Source organism: Ictidomys tridecemlineatus, chromosome 1 (assembly GCF_052094955.1).
Source record: "Ictidomys tridecemlineatus isolate mIctTri1 chromosome 1, mIctTri1.hap1, whole genome shotgun sequence".
Lineage (NCBI taxonomy): Eukaryota > Metazoa > Chordata > Mammalia > Rodentia > Sciuridae > Ictidomys > Ictidomys tridecemlineatus.
The window spans coordinates 170784044-170802667 of record NC_135477.1 but is presented as its reverse complement, the minus strand read 5'-3'; the positions used below and the strand labels follow the sequence as shown (position 1 = coordinate 170802667).

Below are 18624 nucleotides of genomic sequence, written 5' to 3'. Positions count from 1 at the left end.
CATGTGGCTATGTGCCTTATTTTTTTATGAGACTGAATTCTACTTGCTAATTTTTTTTTTTTAAATTTTGGTACTGTGGTTTTAACCCAGGCACTTATCCACTGGGCCACACTCCCAGTACTTTAAAAATTGTATTTAGAGACAGAATCTCCCTGAGTTGCTTAGGGCCTTGCTAGTTGGTGAGGCTGCCTTTGAATTTGCAATCCTTCTGCCTTAGCCTCCTGAGTTGCTGGGATTTCAGATGTGTGCTGCCATGCCCTGCTATTTGTGAATATTTTGTTGAGGATTCTCACATTTAGATATGAGGAATATGGTTCATTAGTTTTCTTTTTGTCTGATCTCTTTCCCTTGGATATCAGAGTATTCCTGGTTTTCAAGAACGAGCTGGGAAGGGTCTCTTCCTCTATATTTTCTGGGAGACTGAGAGCAGGGTTGCTATTATTTGGTTAAATGTTTGATAGAATTAATCAGTGAGGCCATCTAAGCCTGAACTTTTGTGTGTCTTTGTGCAGAAGTTTTTAAAATTATTAATTCAATTTCTTCACTTGTTATGGACCTATTTATATTTTTTGTTTCTTCTTGGGTCTTTCTAGGAAATTGTGTATTTCACTTAAGTTATTCGTTGGTCTAAATTTATTCAGGTGACCACTTTTTGAATTTGGTGGCATTGGTGGTATCCCTTTTCCACTTCTGATTATGATGTTATGCAGCTTTTTGGCTTGGTTAATTTTGTTGATCTTTTAAAAAATTAATTTATGATTTCATTAATTTTTTTTTCTGTTTCCCACTCCATGGATTTACACTCAATTTTTTTGTTTTTCTTCTATTTTTCTTAACTTGGGTTTAGTCTGTTCATATTTTTTTTTAGATTCTTGAAGTGATAATTTGGTTACTGATTTTTTAAAAGTATAGTTCATTCACGCTTGTTGAGCTTTATATTATTTCATGATTTTATCTTTCCCGTCTTGAATAGTAATTCATCTGTTATGATAGCAAAAAGCATTAGAAAAATCCCATCCTGCTCCTTTTCTCCCCTGCCTCCACTTTCTTCTCAGAAAACCGGGGGCGGGGTACTGAGGATTGAATCCAGGGATACTTAACCATTGAGCCACTTTCCCAGCCTTTTTCTATATTTTATTTAGAAACAAGGTGTCACTGAGTTGCTTAGGGCTTGTTAAATTGCTGAGGCTGGCTTTCAACTTGTGATCCTCCTGCCTCAGGCTTCTGAGCTGCTGGGATTATAGGTGTCTGCCATTGTGCCCAGCATCAGAAAATTTTTAAATGATGTAATATTTAAAATAAATTTGTAAATGGAAACAGTACAATGAATACCCATCTCTAATTGCTTGGAAACATTTCTTATGTAACACAATTTCATTATCACATTGGACAAAATTTCAGTCATTCTTATTGTCATCTAATATCCAGTTCTCCTACCTGTCCCAGATTTCTTTCATATCTGGTTTATTAAAATCAGAAACTAAACAAGGAGCACACATTGAATTCTGGTGATCAGGATTCCAAATCTCTTTTAATCTAAAATAGCTCCCTGCCTTCTTTTACTTATTTTTTTACACTATTCCTCTTTGAAAATTAGAATTATTAACACTCATTAATTGTACAAGTTGATGGGATTCACTGTGGGTGTTCCCATACACCTGTATATGGTGTGTTTATTGTGTCCATCCTCCTTTACCTACCCATCCTTCCACACCCAGTCTCTTGTAATTTCTTTTCTTCTTTTAGGGATTTTTTCCTTAGTTTATAGGAATGTAAAACTCTGCATTTGCCTCTAGGTATTGCTTTAATTGCGTCTCATAGACTTTGCTGTGTTTCCATTTTCTTTCAGGCCCATTTTCCCAGGTGGCTGCTTCTTTGATCTAAGAGTTGTTTAGAAACGTGTGTTTAGTTTCCACATGTGGATGTCCTACTGTTCTTTCTGGTTTTGATTTCTAACATATTTCTGTTGTGTTTGGAGAACATGCTTCTTAATGATTCAATACTTTCAGATTTATTCCAACTTATTTTATGGCCTTGCATACAGTCAACCCTGGAGAAGATTTCTTTCTACACTTTTATTGGTGCATTATAGCTGTACATAGTGGTGAAATCTGTGGTTACATATTTGTACCTGCACAAAATAAAACAATATAATTTGGTCAATATCACTCCCCAGTACTTCCCCCTCTCTTTTTCTCCTCCCTCCCCCTGGTCCCTTTCCTCTACTGATCTCCCCTTGATTTTCATGAGATTCCTGCCCTTCCCCTTTCTTTTCCTTTTTCCTCTCTAGCTTCCACATATGAGAGAACATATGATCTGAGCCTAACCTTGACTTTGGCTTATTTTGCTTAAGATAATGGTCTTTAGTTCCATCCATTTTCCTGCAAGTAACATAATTTCATATTTCTTTATGGCTGAATAAAACTCCATTGTTTGTACATACCACATTTTCTTTATCCATTCATCTGTTGATGGATACATAGGCTGGTTCCATAGTTTGGCTATTGTGGCTTGAGCTGCTGTAACATGGGCACTCACGTATTGCTGTGGTGTGATGACTTTAATTCTTTACATCCTGAGAATATTCCACGAATGCTTGAGAAGAGGGAATGTCCTGGTATACATAAGCCTTACTAAATCCAGACATCATGTGCTCTGATGTGAGGCAATGGGTGGTTCACAAAACCACCTGTGTGAGTGAAAAAGGTTCAGGTGATGTTGTAGTGACAATTGAATCTCAGTGTCTCCTCACCCAACAACTACCTGGCTGAGGGGAGCCCTTCTGGACTGTCACTACCAGGGCAGAGGAAAAGGATAAGGTGAATCTTATTTAAAAAAAAAACAAAACAAAATTCCAAACCCATATTTTAAAAACATGCATTCTTAGGCATATAAGAGTAAGATTTTGTCTGTGACTTATAATACTTTAAACTTGTTGAGCAAAGAAAAATGTGATAAGAATACAACAATTACTAATTGGGCATTATGTAAAATTGTGGATTTGTAACCGACGTGATTCTGCAATCTGCATTTGGGGTAAAATTGGGAGTTCATAACCCACTTCAATCTAATGTATGAAATATGATATGTCAAGAGCTTTGTAATGTTGTGAACAACCAATAAAAAAAATAAAAAATTAAAAAAAAAGAAACTTAAAAAAAAAAGAAAAATGTGATAGATGATACAAAGGTGGTGAAATATAATCTGCATTTTGACACCCTCATTTTTTGACTAATTTCTACTATCTCTGGGCTCTTCATTCAGCTGTCTCTTCTGGGGAAACTCCTCTGAATTCCCATAAGCCTGGAAGCATCATTATCGTCTTCCTCCTTACTAATGTTTTTATTGAACATTACTATGTGCCAGAGAATTAGTTAAGAACTTTATTATATTTGGCCAATTTTTTTTATATCACAATGGCAAGAGTTATTTTTTTTTCATCCACTTTTTTTTTTCTTTTAAATGAAGACACTGAAATACAGAGAGATTGAACACCTTGTCCAAGAACTTATGACTGTTGGGTTGGGAAACTAGAATTTGGACCCGGGAAGGCTGATTACACCATCTATTTTGTTAACCTGCTGGTATTTTTTTCTCTTGAATCCCCCCAAATTAGCACGGTGCCTAGTGCAATGCAGGTACTCAAGAACTTTTGTTACATGGGAGTCAATAGCTGAGCTTCAGTCACTTTTCCAGTTTATCTTCTCTTTGTTTCTCTTACACACAGTTGTTCTGCCACTGATGCTCTAACATTGAAACTATAAACACTCACTGAAAAGGACCACTCAAAACATGGAGGACGAGTGGCCAAGTCCTCGCCCCTTTCCTATGACTGTACTTGATACTCTCACTGACTGTTGTTTTCAACATACTGCAGGGTAATTTTGGGTTTGTTTGTTTATATAAGAGCCTTTTGTCTAGTCTCTGAGCTCCGAGAGGTCAAGAACCCTGTCTTACCTATCGCTCCATCTCCAGTGCCTAACATGGTGATTGGCTTGCCTTGGGTATGCTATTAAGTTTATTGGATAGGTAACTGTAGGAGAGCTAGTAATGAACTCCTTTTTATCCTTCTAAGCTGGGCTCAGATGTGGTTTCTGTAAAAAAAACTCCCAGAGCCTTCCTCTTCGGTGCCATATTATTATACCTTACATACACATTTCTAATTCTGTTTATATTGCCCCCTACATTATTTTTTGATCTCTCCAACCAGACTGAGATTTGAAAAGCTTACATTACACTCTATCTTCTGTCTGTTACTGACACCTAGAAACATACCTGGCCCGGAGGAGGGGATCAGTGATAATGCAAAAACTATCAAAATGTTTGAAATTATCAAAGTGGAAAACCATCAATATATGCATATATTGTCTTTAGGAGATACGCAAATAAAGGATTATGTTCCATTTCGGGTCTTCAGGAAAGATTTCTGATGTGACTTTTGATATGATCAGGAAAGGCAGAGGCTCCTTGCTAGAATAATATTACCACCACTGTTTCAAATCTTCTGTCACTCTCTGTCACTTGCCTTTGAGACATAAGCTAGTCATTATCACCTTGCATTCATGTTGCCTTTTCTCTGCTAAGATCGAAGTGGGCCATGTGGCCATTCATGTAGTTGTAATTTTTCAAAAGATTTCTAGGTGTAAAGCTTGATACCATAACTGAGGAGAGAAAGTTGGAGAAAGAGTAATAAAGACAGGAAACACTGAATTTCCCCTCTATTACCTTGGGCAAACCATTTGTCTCCTTTAAGTCTCAGTTTCCTCATCTTTAAAATCAAATCTCTCTAGATTGTCCAGCAAGCCTCTCCTAGGTTCCAGAGCCTGTGATATCTTTACCTTCAAGAAATCAAACAAAAGTTTGTAATGGGTTTCTGCAGCAGCTCTGGTGTTATTCCCTAAGAAGGACATGTTTGGCCAGGGCATCATTCTCCATGAGGAGAAACAAACAAAACATGGCTGGCCCATGACCTGATATTGCAATTTATCTTCCTCTCTCATGTGGGCTGGGGAGCTACCAGGAGCAATGATTTGTAACTATTCTAACCATGTCCACCAAGCAAAATAAAAATGTGATGGGATAAATAAAATTTCAAGGCCTATCTAAAAGGAAGGACAAAGAATATCATGGATAACCTAAAATTATTTTTCCCTCTGAGCCTTACCCTGTTATAACCACTGACAAACATGTAGGCAATCAGACCTCCAGCTTCTGAATGTTGTCCATGGCAGACATTGTTAATTGATTGTGGCATGATTTTCTTTTAAGATCAGTCTGGGAATTTTTATTAATTCAGAGAAATTGATGGAAGTTGGCATGTGAGCTAAAATCTTTTTGCCATCCTAGACTCAAATTTCCTCCTGACTCAAGTGGAGAAAAGTAATAAAAAGAGGTTTGTCATTTAAAATAGATAAGGGACCAAAGTCAAATTACCTGCTTTGGGTGCTGATTTGTGAACACAGAATTCTCAGGGCCCCCCTTTTAAATGCTCTGTTTTTTGTTTTTTTTTTTAAATTCTAGAAGATCTTGTCTCCTTTTGAGACATAGGGACATCTATGCGACTTTGCTGTCCCAACATTCTGGCTTCTGGATGACATATTAAGATTCAGGTTATCTAGATGGCGTCTGGACACATCAGATGTGTGATAAGCCTTAGGTTTCAGGCAGCCACAGGGACACAAGGAATCTTTTGTTAACCCCACCCAGTTTCTAGACAGCTTCTCTGGGGTCAGAACAATCAGATTAGGCTTAAATGAGGCTTGGCGGACAGTGTAAAAGAAAGCCCACAGGGCTGGCAGCTGCCAAGCAGTCATTACTTGCATCTTCCTTGGCAAGAAACTTTTTCTTGTCTTGTTTTAGGTTTAAATTGCTTTTATTGGTCTTAAAGACTAGATCAATAATCTCAATCTCCCCCTCACCCCCCACCCGCCGTCAGTAGATCTGAAATAAATCATTTTTGATGCAGAAAGGAACATAGAACAAATAGCAGAACAGCAGAGGTTAGGGAAGAAGATATGCAAGAAGATAATGATAAAGATAATATTTACTGGATGATTTCTGTGCACCTTGCACCTCATTAAATGTGATGTATGCTATACATTTAATCTCAACGATTCATGAAAACCTATTAACAATTTCCATCTTATAATTGAGCAAGTTTAGGACCTGGGGTGGGTGTAAATGACTTTTCCTGAGTCCTGCTGTGAGTTTGGAAAATCTGTGAGTGGCATCTGTGAGTTCTTCCACCACTCCACACTGCCTCTCTCAATCCCACATGGGAGGACTTTTCTCACCTCCCCAAAGGCATTAGTCAATACTCTTCCAATTTATTCCTTAGTCAGTAAATAACAGTACCTACCTACCAGCAGCCCGCCGGTCCCCTCCATCTGTTGGCTCTGCTCTTGGATCCATCTTCAGACAGTGTCCCCTTTGTGGTGGCTACATGGCCAGCCTCCATAGCAGACTTAGACTGGGTACCTTCAGCTCCTTCTCTGGAGTTAGAGGGAGAAAAGTCCATCTAAACCTCTGTGGCTGAAAGTTGATAGGATAGTCCTGGAAACAAAGATCATGGGGGATGTTTTGAAGAAAAGTGAATGGATATCATCAGGCAGGCGAAAACAGTTGGTCTTCAACTATTCAACTTCCATCTAGGCAATATCACAACATTCCCCCCAGAACTAGTCCTGCGGTCATGCTTCATCAGTTAGAAGCTTTGTCCTCATCAAATTCCCAAAGATGAGAATTATTTCTGGCACTTGAGCCTGCGCCCAGGTCTAGTATGCTAATATTGCCATCCTGGGAGGGGACTTCCAGTTTTAGCAAGTTCTCTGCTAAATCAGTTTATGTAAGGACCTCATCCTTGGTGTCCAATTGCACTTGATGTCTAATCACTGTCACATCTGATCCCCTGCCTCACCTTGCTCCATCCTTTATACTACCCGTGATCATGCTGGTTTACCTTCAGCAAGAATCCAGTTAGGCCAGTTCATCCAGAATCATCCTCACTCCTGCTCTTTCCATCAGCTGACCCGCTACCCTACTCCTTGGCTATAAATTCCCACTCATTCATGCTGTATTTGAGGTTAAGACCAATCTCTCTCTCCTGATGCACAAAGGCCCATTGCCTTTGTGCATCCTATAAATGTTGTGGTGGTGCTAGCACAAGTTTTCCTTGCTATGCTTTAACAAGCATCATTGAGGATTTTTCTTTCCTTAACTGTACTTAGCCACCTATGTCCCATGATGTTGGATATCATTTTTTAAAAAAGATTATTTTCAATTTAAAAATTATTGACTTATATATTATTTTAAAATTAAATAAATTTAAAATTGATATATATATTATTTTAAAATTACAATTATATATACATATATATTTAATATAAAAGGGTATTTACAGTATAGAACAAATGCCCATGAACCCCACCTCCTGATATGAGAAATCTTCCTACTGAGGTTGCACATGTGTTCATTTCTAATTTTATTCTCCTCCTTCACCAGACAACTATTATGCTGAATGTTTTCTTGATATGTTCCTTACTTTTAAAATATTTTACTATGCATTTTGTTTGCCAAAATAATTTATGGTGCAAGTTTGAAAATATTACAGTCTATGTAGTCTCCTATCATTTTTTTAACTCAAGAACTGTTTCTCAGATTCACCTATGTCGTTGTGCATAAATATATAGTCCATTCATTTTTCCTGCTGCCTACTATTTCATGTGTAGCTATAAAATGTCTATTTTCCAATAAGATGGGGGAGGGAAGAATACAAGTTCATTGGATTAGACAAAGGGAATGAAGGGAAGGGAGGGGAGTTGGGAACAGGAAGGACAGTAGACTGAATTGGACATAACTTTCCTCTGTTCCTATATGAATACACGACCAGTGAAACTCCACATCATGTATAACCACAAGAGTGGGATCCTAATTAGAATGAGTTATACTCAAGTATGTATAATATGTCAAATACACTCTACTATCATGTATATCTAAAAATCCTAAAATTTTTAGCAAGTAAAAAAAAAATAAGTAAAATAAAATGTCTATTTTCTGTAAACACACATCTGGGTCGTTTCCACAGTGTGGCTATTCCAAACACGAAAGCATGAGCGTTTTCTGGTGTACATATGCGAATTTCTTCAGGAATTCTGTCTATTTCACCTGGTATTTAGAAATCCAATTGAATTTTGCACTTTTATCTTATTTTTAGCCATTTTAAAAATCACTTTGTATTCATTCTAACCATTTTTTCATAGATTGATTTTTTTTTTTTAGTAAATCGTATCTTCTGTGAATAACAGCAATTTTTTTCTTTCTTGTCCTTATAATAACTCTTAGGATTTTTTCTTGTGTAGCTGCATTGGTTAGATTTCCATAGTCTATTGAATAGAAATGGTGCTGAAGGGCATTTGTGGTGGCTCCTTCTCTGCACTGCCCAGATCGCTTTGGGAATGAAGGACTCCTTTCCACAGGTCTTGGAAGTGCTTCCTGAAGATGGCCCTCAATTTTAAGTCCTTTGGAGGGATCCCTTTGGTTGAAGAAAGCTGTAGAGCAAACCGTATGTAACGTCTGATTGATGTGGAGGTGTGAGGATGGAGCCTCTGCTTTCCAACTGGGTATAGTTCTGACAGGCCAATCCAGGTCCAGAACATTGCACGAGGTTGGCTGAAGTCGTCGTTGTAGTCTCCTCCTCCTCCTCCTCCTCTTCCTCCTCCTCCTCCTCCTCCTTCTTCTTCTTCTTCTTTAAAAAATAACGCTTTATTGTGATTTATTTCAATATAAGTTAAAATAACAATGAAGAGATGATCTTTTTTAATATTTAATTCACCTTTATTTTTTTATTAGTTGCTCATGACAATACAATGCAACCTGTACATGTGGAAAAAATGAGAATTCATACCCCGTGTGAATCAAATGTATGATATGTCAAGATCATTGTATTGTCATGAGCAACTAATGAAGTCTTCTCTGGAACTGTTTCCCAGCTTGACTTCTCCCTCTGCCTGAGCCGGCTTCCTCCCTCTCCCTCTGCACACCTAGTCCCACTAGCAGTGTATGAGTGTAACTTTTACCCAGGATGCATTTGGTGTGCCCACCTCTAGCTCAGGGTCTGCTCCCAGCGCAAACAGTCAATGTCAGCCCTCTCATTGGCACCTTCGTTTCCAAGAGAGGGAGTGTGTTTTAAGTGTGTCACCACCAAGGATAGGGTCACACTGGGAGATTTGACAGACATCCTTTATTTGGCTGAGGAATTTCCCTTCTATCTCTCCTCTGCTAAAGATTTTTAAGATTCTGAATGGAGGCACTTTCCTCCCCCTGAAATAGAGCTTCTCTTTGGTGAGTTTTCTGGAGAAAACCTCTCTAGGTTTATCTGAAAGTATTTTTATTTTTTGTCTTCCTTCTTGAGAGATAGTTATAATGAGCACACAATTTTAGCTTGATGGCTTTCTCTCAGATATCCCTGCCATTTGGTCCCTTTTGATGTTACAGAGAAACACTACATCAGTCTATGTGGGGACGTATGTTTTTCTCTCTGGCTACTTTTGTCTTTGGTCTTTAGACTCATTGCACTAGGTCTAGGTATATATTTTATTTTTATTTTTTTTTTACGTATCCTATTTAGTTTACTCTCTGCTTCCAATATCTGTGTATTCAGATTGCCAATTGTTCTGGAAAATTCTGAACCATTATCTCTATGAGTGATCCCCTCCTTTGTTCTCTTCTTCTGGGTCTCTATTAGGCAATGGGAGCAAAAATGCTTTCTCATTCTATTTCCTGTGTCTTTTAATCTGTCACATTTTTCTATCCCCTTGTCTCTCAGTGTTATATTCTGGATAATTTCTTTAGCTTCTTCAGTTTACTTATTTTCTTTCAAGTTATGCATATTATGCTTTTTAGCCCTGATATTAACTTCATAGCAAGTACCAAAATCCAAGTTTTAGGATTATAGGCAAAAGCCATCATATCCTGTGTATTTATAATTTCTGAATGCTCACTTTTGTATTGCCTGGGTCATTTCGGTGGTTAATCCATAAAATGAAAAAGGTAATATTTATATAGTTATATTATATCCTGTATATGATAATTTCAAAAATTTGAAGTCTAATGGTATTATTTGCAGTTTTGACTGCCTTTTACTCATGGTGGCTATTTCTTATGCATTTGATGACTTTTTAGGTTGTGAGTTTATATTTAGTTAAACGTAATGAGAATGTGGTGGAGTACATTGAAGGTGCTTTTCTCCAGAGAGGACTTGCAGCTGCTTCTTCAGGGAGCCAACAGACACTACTGGCCTAGGACTAGGTTAGTCCCTCTGAAGACCCTGGCTTACTGAGAATGTCTCAGGCTCAGCAGTGTCACCTTGAAGGCCCAAAGCTCAGAGATGATGCCAGCAGTTGCTCTGATGCCCACATGCAAATGCTGCCCAAAGTGGGCTGCATCCTGCTTCCCTTAAATCTGGGCTGGCCTAGGACTCACTTTGACCAATGGAATGCTGCAGAATGGACACTGGGCCAGTTGTGTGCCCAAGCTTGAATTACTTTCAGTCTCTTGTAAGCCCACCTTCACCACCTGAGAGGTGTAGACCAAAGTGCCAGAGAGACCATGTGGTACAGTGGAGAGGCCATTATAGAAGTTTCAGACCCACCTAACTGCAGCTAAAAAAGCCACATGCATGAGCTCAGACATTAGAGCCAAAACCAATCGTGGATTGGCACCTCTACAGTTGTGAGCCGAAATAAACCTTTTTCTCCTTTAATTTTTTAGTCTTAGGTATTTTGTCACAGTCACAGAAAGCTGACTTAATATGCAAGTATACTGTGAGTGGTTGTTTAACATACAGAAAAACAGTCCCCCCCCCTTTGGAATGCTCAATAAACATTTTTTAAAAATAAATGGATCAAAGAATTTGCAGTTTAATTTATCAAGACCTCCTTGCCTCCTCCTGCTCTGGCTGTGATTTATTGCTGATCCTTCCTGCTCTAGGGCTTGCCCTCTTTCCAGCTAAGATGCTCCAGCACTTGGGATCAAGCTGTCAGTCACTTCGTTACACTGACCTTTCTTAATTTCAGAGTTGAACATTTTTAAATCTGGGGTCAGATCAGCTCCTTGCAGAGAGGAGAGGAATTTCGAACATCCTCTTTCAAATGTGCATCCAAGGGCAGAGTTCATGTGAAGACCCTGGCAAAAATGAAAAATAAAAACCCCAAACTAAAACAAAACAAAAACAAAACTTTGCCTGCTTGTTCCCAGGTCAAGCAACTCATTCTGGGAAAAGTCTCATGGAAGTCTGAAATCCGAGGCTTCTCCTTTAAAAATGTCATTTGGATCTGGAGTCCTTGAACGAGAAACCTGCTGGTGTGGGGCTGTACTGGCAGTCTGAGCGCTTGTTTTACAATTCTATAATAGAAGTCTAAGAAAATGAACTCACTAAAGGAAGAAAAAGCAAGAGATAAGGTCTTCATAGAAAGTACAAATGGAGCTCAGCTCTGAAGAGGGTGTCTAGCAATTGCTGCCTGCAAGTGCCTGAAGCTGTGGATGAACAGGGTCCAGCGTTGCCTGAAGGAGGAAGCTCAGGCCCCGTGGGCTGATCCACCTCCCAGTGGCAAACTGGTCCAGTGGGTGGATGCCAAATAGATGTTTTCTGAGAGTGTCCTGCAGGAGTGGGAAAGTTGAGGAGAAGCTGGTATCTTCATTTCTGCCTGCTAAACCACACCATGATTTTTTTTTTTTTTTGGCCTGGAGCCTCCTTGATCCAACCCCATGTTAACAGAACCCGATTGCACCCAGTAGTGGTGGAAGCCATCCCTGAGTCGAGTGTGAGCTGAGCTCTCCTCTGTTGCTTATTCCTCATTTAATGAGACTGTATTAACATGGAGTATGGGTGCAGTCACACCTTGAGGTCAAGAATCTGAAACCAGCTCGTGACATGTCATGTTGTCATTTTTCTTCCTTCTTCCCTTTCTTTAATGGGGGGAGGAGTGTTTTCCTTGTCACTCAGCCAATGTGAATCTCCCTGACTACTGTAGGTCCTGCAGTGCAGCCTCCCCGGGTCCTAAAGTGAGCAGATAGTGGGGTCTCCCTCCTTCCCCTAGACTCATTACCCACTCACCCTCAACTAGGGAAGGGGGTCGGGGAAGGGGACTAGCATCCTTCTCTCCCAATCTCCCCCCATGCCCACCTGCTCCCCCTCTGTGTCTGGCCCTCGTAGACTCCCTGGCTCTGGAATGTTCTGGGGGCTCAAGTGAATCCCAGCACAGCAACCTCTCCTTTCCCAATTCTCTAGGGTCTCTCCCCAGCCCTCCTGTTGTGGTCTGTCTGTGCAACTGTCCAGTGAGTCCCTGGCAGTCTTTTAAAGTTCTTGCTAGCAGTTTAGAGAGAATAAGGGCCACAAGATGCATGGCATTGCCCTCTCCAAAGAAGTCCTCCCCACGCCTCCTCTCCCCCACTCCTTCCTGCCCTCCTGTGGGGGAGCCCTTTGAGTCACCTATCAATCCTCAAAGGACATTTCAGTTTCATGATCTGTCACAACTCCCTCCAGCATGTTGAAACCCACTGTGTCTTGGGGCCTCAGTGAAGACGTCTAGTTTAGCATCTTGTTATGTAAACCTATTCCCAAGGGCATGGTGACAAATGTGGTGCATCTTCTGGGAGCGTGAATTTTGGTCACAGATCTGTGGTGAGAAGAGCTAGTTGTTGAAAGGAGTGTGGGCAGGGCAGCCCGTTTGAAAACAGTTGCTGGTGAGAAATTCAAGTAAAACAAAACAAAAAAAAAATGAAAACAGATTATCCTGTGAAGTAGCACATTCAAGTCAAAGAGGAGACTTTGGAGAAGTACCTCATGTGGGTGGCTCTTTCCAGCCAAGTCCCTGGCCACCCCCTCCACTCTCTACCTGTCACCCGTGGTGAATGCTCACACCTCTCTCTCACTAGGAGCTTACCTGGGGGTGGGGGTGGGGGCATGTGTTGGAGCTCTGCAAGAAGACATTATCAGCTATTTACTAATTGCAGTGAGATAGTAATCAAGTCACTCAGAAGTTGCACTGACCTCCTGACAATTATTATCACATCTTTTGCAGACTTACATTAAATGATCAGGGATGAGAAAACAAAATAAAGGCTCATTACTTTGTATTTTTCTCATGGAATACAGGAAGTAAGTGGAGAGGAGAAAGAACCTCTAAGTACCTCACAGTAAGTCTCCACCATGGGGGGGCAACTGATCCCCTAAAATGTGGTGAGTCCACCAGAGTTGTGTAAAAATACAGAATGGATTTCAAAGATTCAGTATTTTTTAAAAGGAGGGAAAATAGATATCATGAATAAGTTTTCATATTGATTGTATATTGAAATAATACCTTGGATATGTTGAGTTTAAATGAAGTATGCCATTACAATTAATTTTATCTTTTTTTTAAAAAAAAAAACACGGCTACTACGAAATTACATACATGGCTAGTATTTGTGTATTGTGTTCTGTTTTTATTATAAAACTATATTTAGATAGTCTAGTCAAATGGTCAGCAAGCTATGGCCTCTGGGTCAAATCTAGCTCACTGGTTTTGTGAATAGCTACATCGGTACACCGGTACACATATTCCTTTGCATACGGTCGATAGGTGATGTGCTTTAATGGCAGTTGGGTTGTCACAAAAAACGTGGATTTTGAAGCCTGGTGTTTATTTTCTGCAAGCTTGAAAAACCTTTGCATGCTTCTGATAGTCTAACTATAGGTATTTTCCAGGAGAGAAAGCCAAGTCCAAGGCAGGCAAAATGACTTATCCAAGGGCACATACCATTCCAAGACAGAGGCAGGGCTCCTCCCACCCCTGCTCTTTGTGCTGCCCTATGCCTCCGTGTACCTGGACCAGGCTCGGATGGGGGAATGTGCCTGCATATGGCGCTCAGTTCAATCTTCATCCTACAGGGAGGCACTTATCTCCATCTCAGATCACTGGAAGGCCCTGAAAAGAGGGAAGCACAAGGAAAAGGCTCAGAGAGAAGGCTGGAGCCCACCTGGGTAGGGCAGAAGGTGGGAGTTCCTATGGCAACTCTACTATTATACTATTTTGTTATACATAATTGAATGAAATTTTCACTATATCTCAGAGAGTTGATTAAAAAAAAAACTCCACTTAAAACATGTTGTTGAATCTTTTGAAGGATCCTTTTCAAAGTTATTGGCTGTGATATCACTCAATGATCTTTAATAAGGAGAAGCCAGAGAATATAATCTCCAAGGACTTTATGCTAGAAAAAAATTTCTTTCCAGATAGACTTTCATAGACTTTTAAATTATATCAGGAGAACTGTACAACTGAACCTGTTGTTCATCTTGTATTGGCTACCAGAATGACTGGAATAAATCTATGCTTAATTTTGATTATCATGTGTTAGTCAGCTTTCTGTTACTATAAGGAAATGCTTGAGGCAACTAATTGATGAAGAGAAGAGGTTTATTTTGGCTTACAATTTTGGAGGTTCTATCCCTGAATGAGTGGCCTCATTACTTTGGGCCTCTAGAGAGGCCCAAATGGCAAGACATGCAGTGGAGAAAAACCACTCTTCCCATCCCCCAGGAAGCAAAATAGAGAGGAAGAGACTGAAGATTCACAATACCCTTCAAGGGCATTCTTCCCCCAGTGATCAACCATCAGCCATGAGGCTTCACCTCCTAAAAGTGCATAGAACTTCCTAATAGTGTCATCCTGGAGACCAAGTCTTTAGCACACACCCGTGGGGACAGTCATTGAAATCATAGCAGTTCTGATATATTCATATTCTTTCTTCAGTCTCCAAACTTTTATATTAATTGTTTGACCTTAGTAACCCATTTCACACTTACTAAGCTACCTCTTTTGTGCTTTTTCAACATTTATTCAAGGTCAACTGAGAGTTGCCTTCTTGAGATACTAAAAAAGAATTTCTATTCCCAAGGGCTTTGCAATATGAATATTGAAGTGAATAAAAACCCCTACTGGATATATATGACCCTTAGTGGCAGCCAGCCTTTCCCAAGGAATAGGTTCTACCCTATGCAGTGTGACTTCATGAATCCCCCAAACTCTCCCTGGTTCCCCACATTTCATTTTTTTTTACAAGCTATGATCAGAATGGCAGGACACATGGTTTATATATTCCCAATCTTTGTGCCCTTGGAGGACATCATTAACACGCCTCCGCATTATTGTTATTGTTATTATTATTATTATTATTATTAAAGGGATCTTAGAAGAAATTGACATGCCACCTCAAGGAGACTGAAAGAAGAGGATCATTCACTGGAGTACAATCACAGCTTGCTGTTGAAGATCCCATAATTGTGGGAGAAAGAGAACCAGATAGAAAGTGACATTGAAAGTCATTAATATTTTAGTATAAATTAAGTGACCTTTTTCTCCCCGATAGGCTCCTATTAGTAATTTGATTGATATTAAAACACCAGCCATCAGGGGTTTATAAAAAAGCAGAAAATGGAAGACTGCAGGAGGGATCAGAGTGAACTTTACCAACTACACCATTTTGCATTTCGACAGTATTCTACTTGATAATGAAGAATGCCTAGCTCTCCCTTGGCCCAGGAGGGCAGGAGGGTCACCTTACACTGCTGCCTCATTCCACTTCCCTTTCTTTCTTCTCATCACACATTCTTCCTAACTGTAGTACTCCTGAACACATGTGTATTTAAAGGAGATTAATCATTCAAATACCATAATTAGTTCAGGAATTGTGTCTTTTTGAGATGGAATGAACTAATTAATTTTTTTTTTCTCCCAGGGAACCTGCTCTCAGATGTGAGCTAATTAGCAAGCTGCTCATCAAAAGAAGTGAAGTGTATCTTGTAAATAGGATTTCATTTAAAACAGATCAAAGGAAGATTTACCAATTTATTCCCCTGTCCTCTGATTTCTGAGAAAGTATCAGGCAGATGGTGAAGGGAACAAGAAGTCACCAGATGACAAGTAGAGCTACCAGAGAACAACTGTGATCCCAACGTCAAACATTAATATGGGGGAAGTAGTAAATAGATCCAGAGGAGGGAGTTGACTTTTAGAGGCTTTTATGGTTGGGTTTCTGATTTAGATCTGTATTTGTGACCCACCCTACAGATAAAGCTATAGATTTAAAAATAAGGTCTCTAGACTTGGTTGTCTCTGACCAGCTAGCTGGCTTTGTGACCTTGGGAAAGTAGCACAGTTTCTCTGTATTCATTTCTCTCTTCTGTGATGTATGCATCTCGGTCCCTTCTCTAACCATCTCCCAAGAGACTGGTGAAGATCAAGTGAGATGATTAATATGACAAGAGTTTGGAAAAAAAGATCTAAAATGGCTATACAAATGTGAAGCATGTTTGGCATTGTTTACAAGGTCTCCATAGGCAGAATCTATTAGAAGAAGAGGAAAGTTTCCCAGATGATTTTGGCCAAAATTCCAGCCGCAGGAAAAGAGCATCCCGGTGGGCTTCCTCTGCAGATCAGATTTACAGCCTAATTGCCCAAACCTCCTTTCTCCTATGATTAGTTAGAAATTAGCTTCCAAAGAAAGAACAACACAAACAAAGAAATGGGATGGGAAGCTTTTTTTTGTTGTTGTCCTTTGAAGTTCTGAATTTCTGAATATGGCAGATTTTGCAAGAATGCTCTTACTTGTCCTTCTCCTGGGTCTGTGAACCTAGAAAGACACACGGGGCCAAAGTATAGCAGGTGATTGACAGAGAGAAGGGGCCTGTACCTTGAATTTAAATTGCAAACTGAAATAAAGAAAATCAATAAATGCTTTTTTGGTACAAAAATAGCAAAATAGCTTTGTGTCTTTTTTTTTTTTTTTTGGGTGGTGGTTGTCAAACACTAAGAATTTCAAAGTGGATGAAGAAGTTGGGCTTGCGATATAGCTCCATTGGTAGAGCGTTTGCCTCACATGCACAAGGCCCTGGGTTCAATCCCCAGCATCACAAACAATCAATCAAGTGGATAAGACATTCCATAAGGAGAAGCCCTATGCAGAGAAATGAGGCTTACTCATTCCTGCCAGCAAGAGTAGTGACATGGACAGAGAGAGGCACTTTGATCTTCTGATGGGCAGTGGCTCAGGTAGCTGGTGAGGGAGGAGGTGCCTCTGGACAGCCCTAGGAAGGCCCCATGTCCTTGGGGAGGCATTACAGCTGGTAACAATAGAAAACCAGAGCCCTACAGATGGACAAGAAAGTGCTCTCTTCCTTTCCGACTTCTCCAACCTGGAAAAGCAAACCTCTTTCTACAGGAAGGGCAACTAAGAGAGGAAAGAAGGCCTGGAAGTTACTCCCACAGCTTCAGGCAAGGTACAAGGTCCAGGTAGGAAAAGCAGTTGAAAGGAGGTGCTGAAAGAAGATAGTTAATCCTACTCTGAACAAGGGCACTTCAGAAACTGTGGCACTTGAAGGAAGCAATATTTTTTGACTTAATTATTTTAATCAAGATTAAATTCATATAAGATTAAACATCTTTAAAGTGTGCACATTTGGTATATTCACAATATTGAGCAACCATCTGTTCTTTTTAGTTCCCAAACATTTTTATCATCTGCAAAGGAGACTGCATATCCCTTAAGCAATCACTTCCCATTCCATCCGCTCCAGAAGCAATATTTTTATTGGAGGCCCCAAAGTATACCGAGGGCTCATTCGATGCCTTCTTCAAGGCTGGTTGCAGACCCTTTGTCAATGTGCTTGTGTTTGCATCTTTGGGTGCAATGGTAAAGCTGGCTCAGGTAACAGGAGTCTCCCAAGACTCTGTGCCAAGTGCTGCTATAGGTACCTTTTCCCAAAGTCTGCATCTATAATGGAGGTGTGCTAAGCCTTCAAGGAGGAGTTTACTGATGTTTAATGAGAAACATTCATAGCAGGTTTAAGAATGAGTACACAGCTTGGGAGGCTGAGGCACCAGGATCACGAGCTCAAAGCCTGCCTCAGTGAAAGTGAGATGTTAAGCAACTTGGTGAGACTCTGTCTCTAAATAAAATACAAAATAGGGCTGGGGATGTGGCTCAGTGGCTGAGTGCCCCTGGGTTCAATCCTTGGTACTCCAGCCACCCCCCAAAAGAAGAATGACTACAGATCCAATACAGGAGTGGGAGCATCTCTTTAGACCATATGTAAATTTTCAGCTGAATACAAGCTTTCACTTGATAGCACTATGTCCCTCGTGTCCTCAGAAAGCCAGCACAATGTAACAGGAGTTCGGTCAACAATGGTGGACTTACCCACTACCATGGTGGGTAAGCATTGGCATTGGGAGCCATCAGAGATGGCTTGGAGTCTTGCCTTGGCCCCTGTGCACATGTCTTTTGCTGTGTCTGAATCTGGATATTCTCATTTGAAAAAGAAGGTCATGATACTAATTCTCCTTTAGAGCCAAGGTGGGTATTTCATGAGATAATCAAATGACAGATATAATAGATTTCCTAATACAACTTCTCCCTAGTTGGAGGTTTCTGCACCCTATATAAAAATATCTTCTCAGTTGTAGAAATGAGAAAGATCTAGAAGGTACATGATCTTGGAAAAGTAAGGAAGGGTCTCAGCTGCAAAAAAATGCAGTATGGGGTCAGCTAGAAAACAGCGGGATGGCTTCAAGCTAACTAGCAAGA

The 18624-nt window shown here is 40.0% G+C and overlaps 1 non-coding gene across 1 annotated transcript; it reads left to right on the top strand.

The window, feature by feature from the left end:
- The first annotated feature begins 16881 nt into the window (after positions 1-16881).
- Trnav-cac (transfer RNA valine (anticodon CAC)) lies at positions 16882-16954 on the top strand. The gene has a single exon. It is a non-coding gene; the product is annotated as a tRNA-Val (tRNA).
- The last annotated feature ends 1670 nt before the right edge of the window (positions 16955-18624 follow it).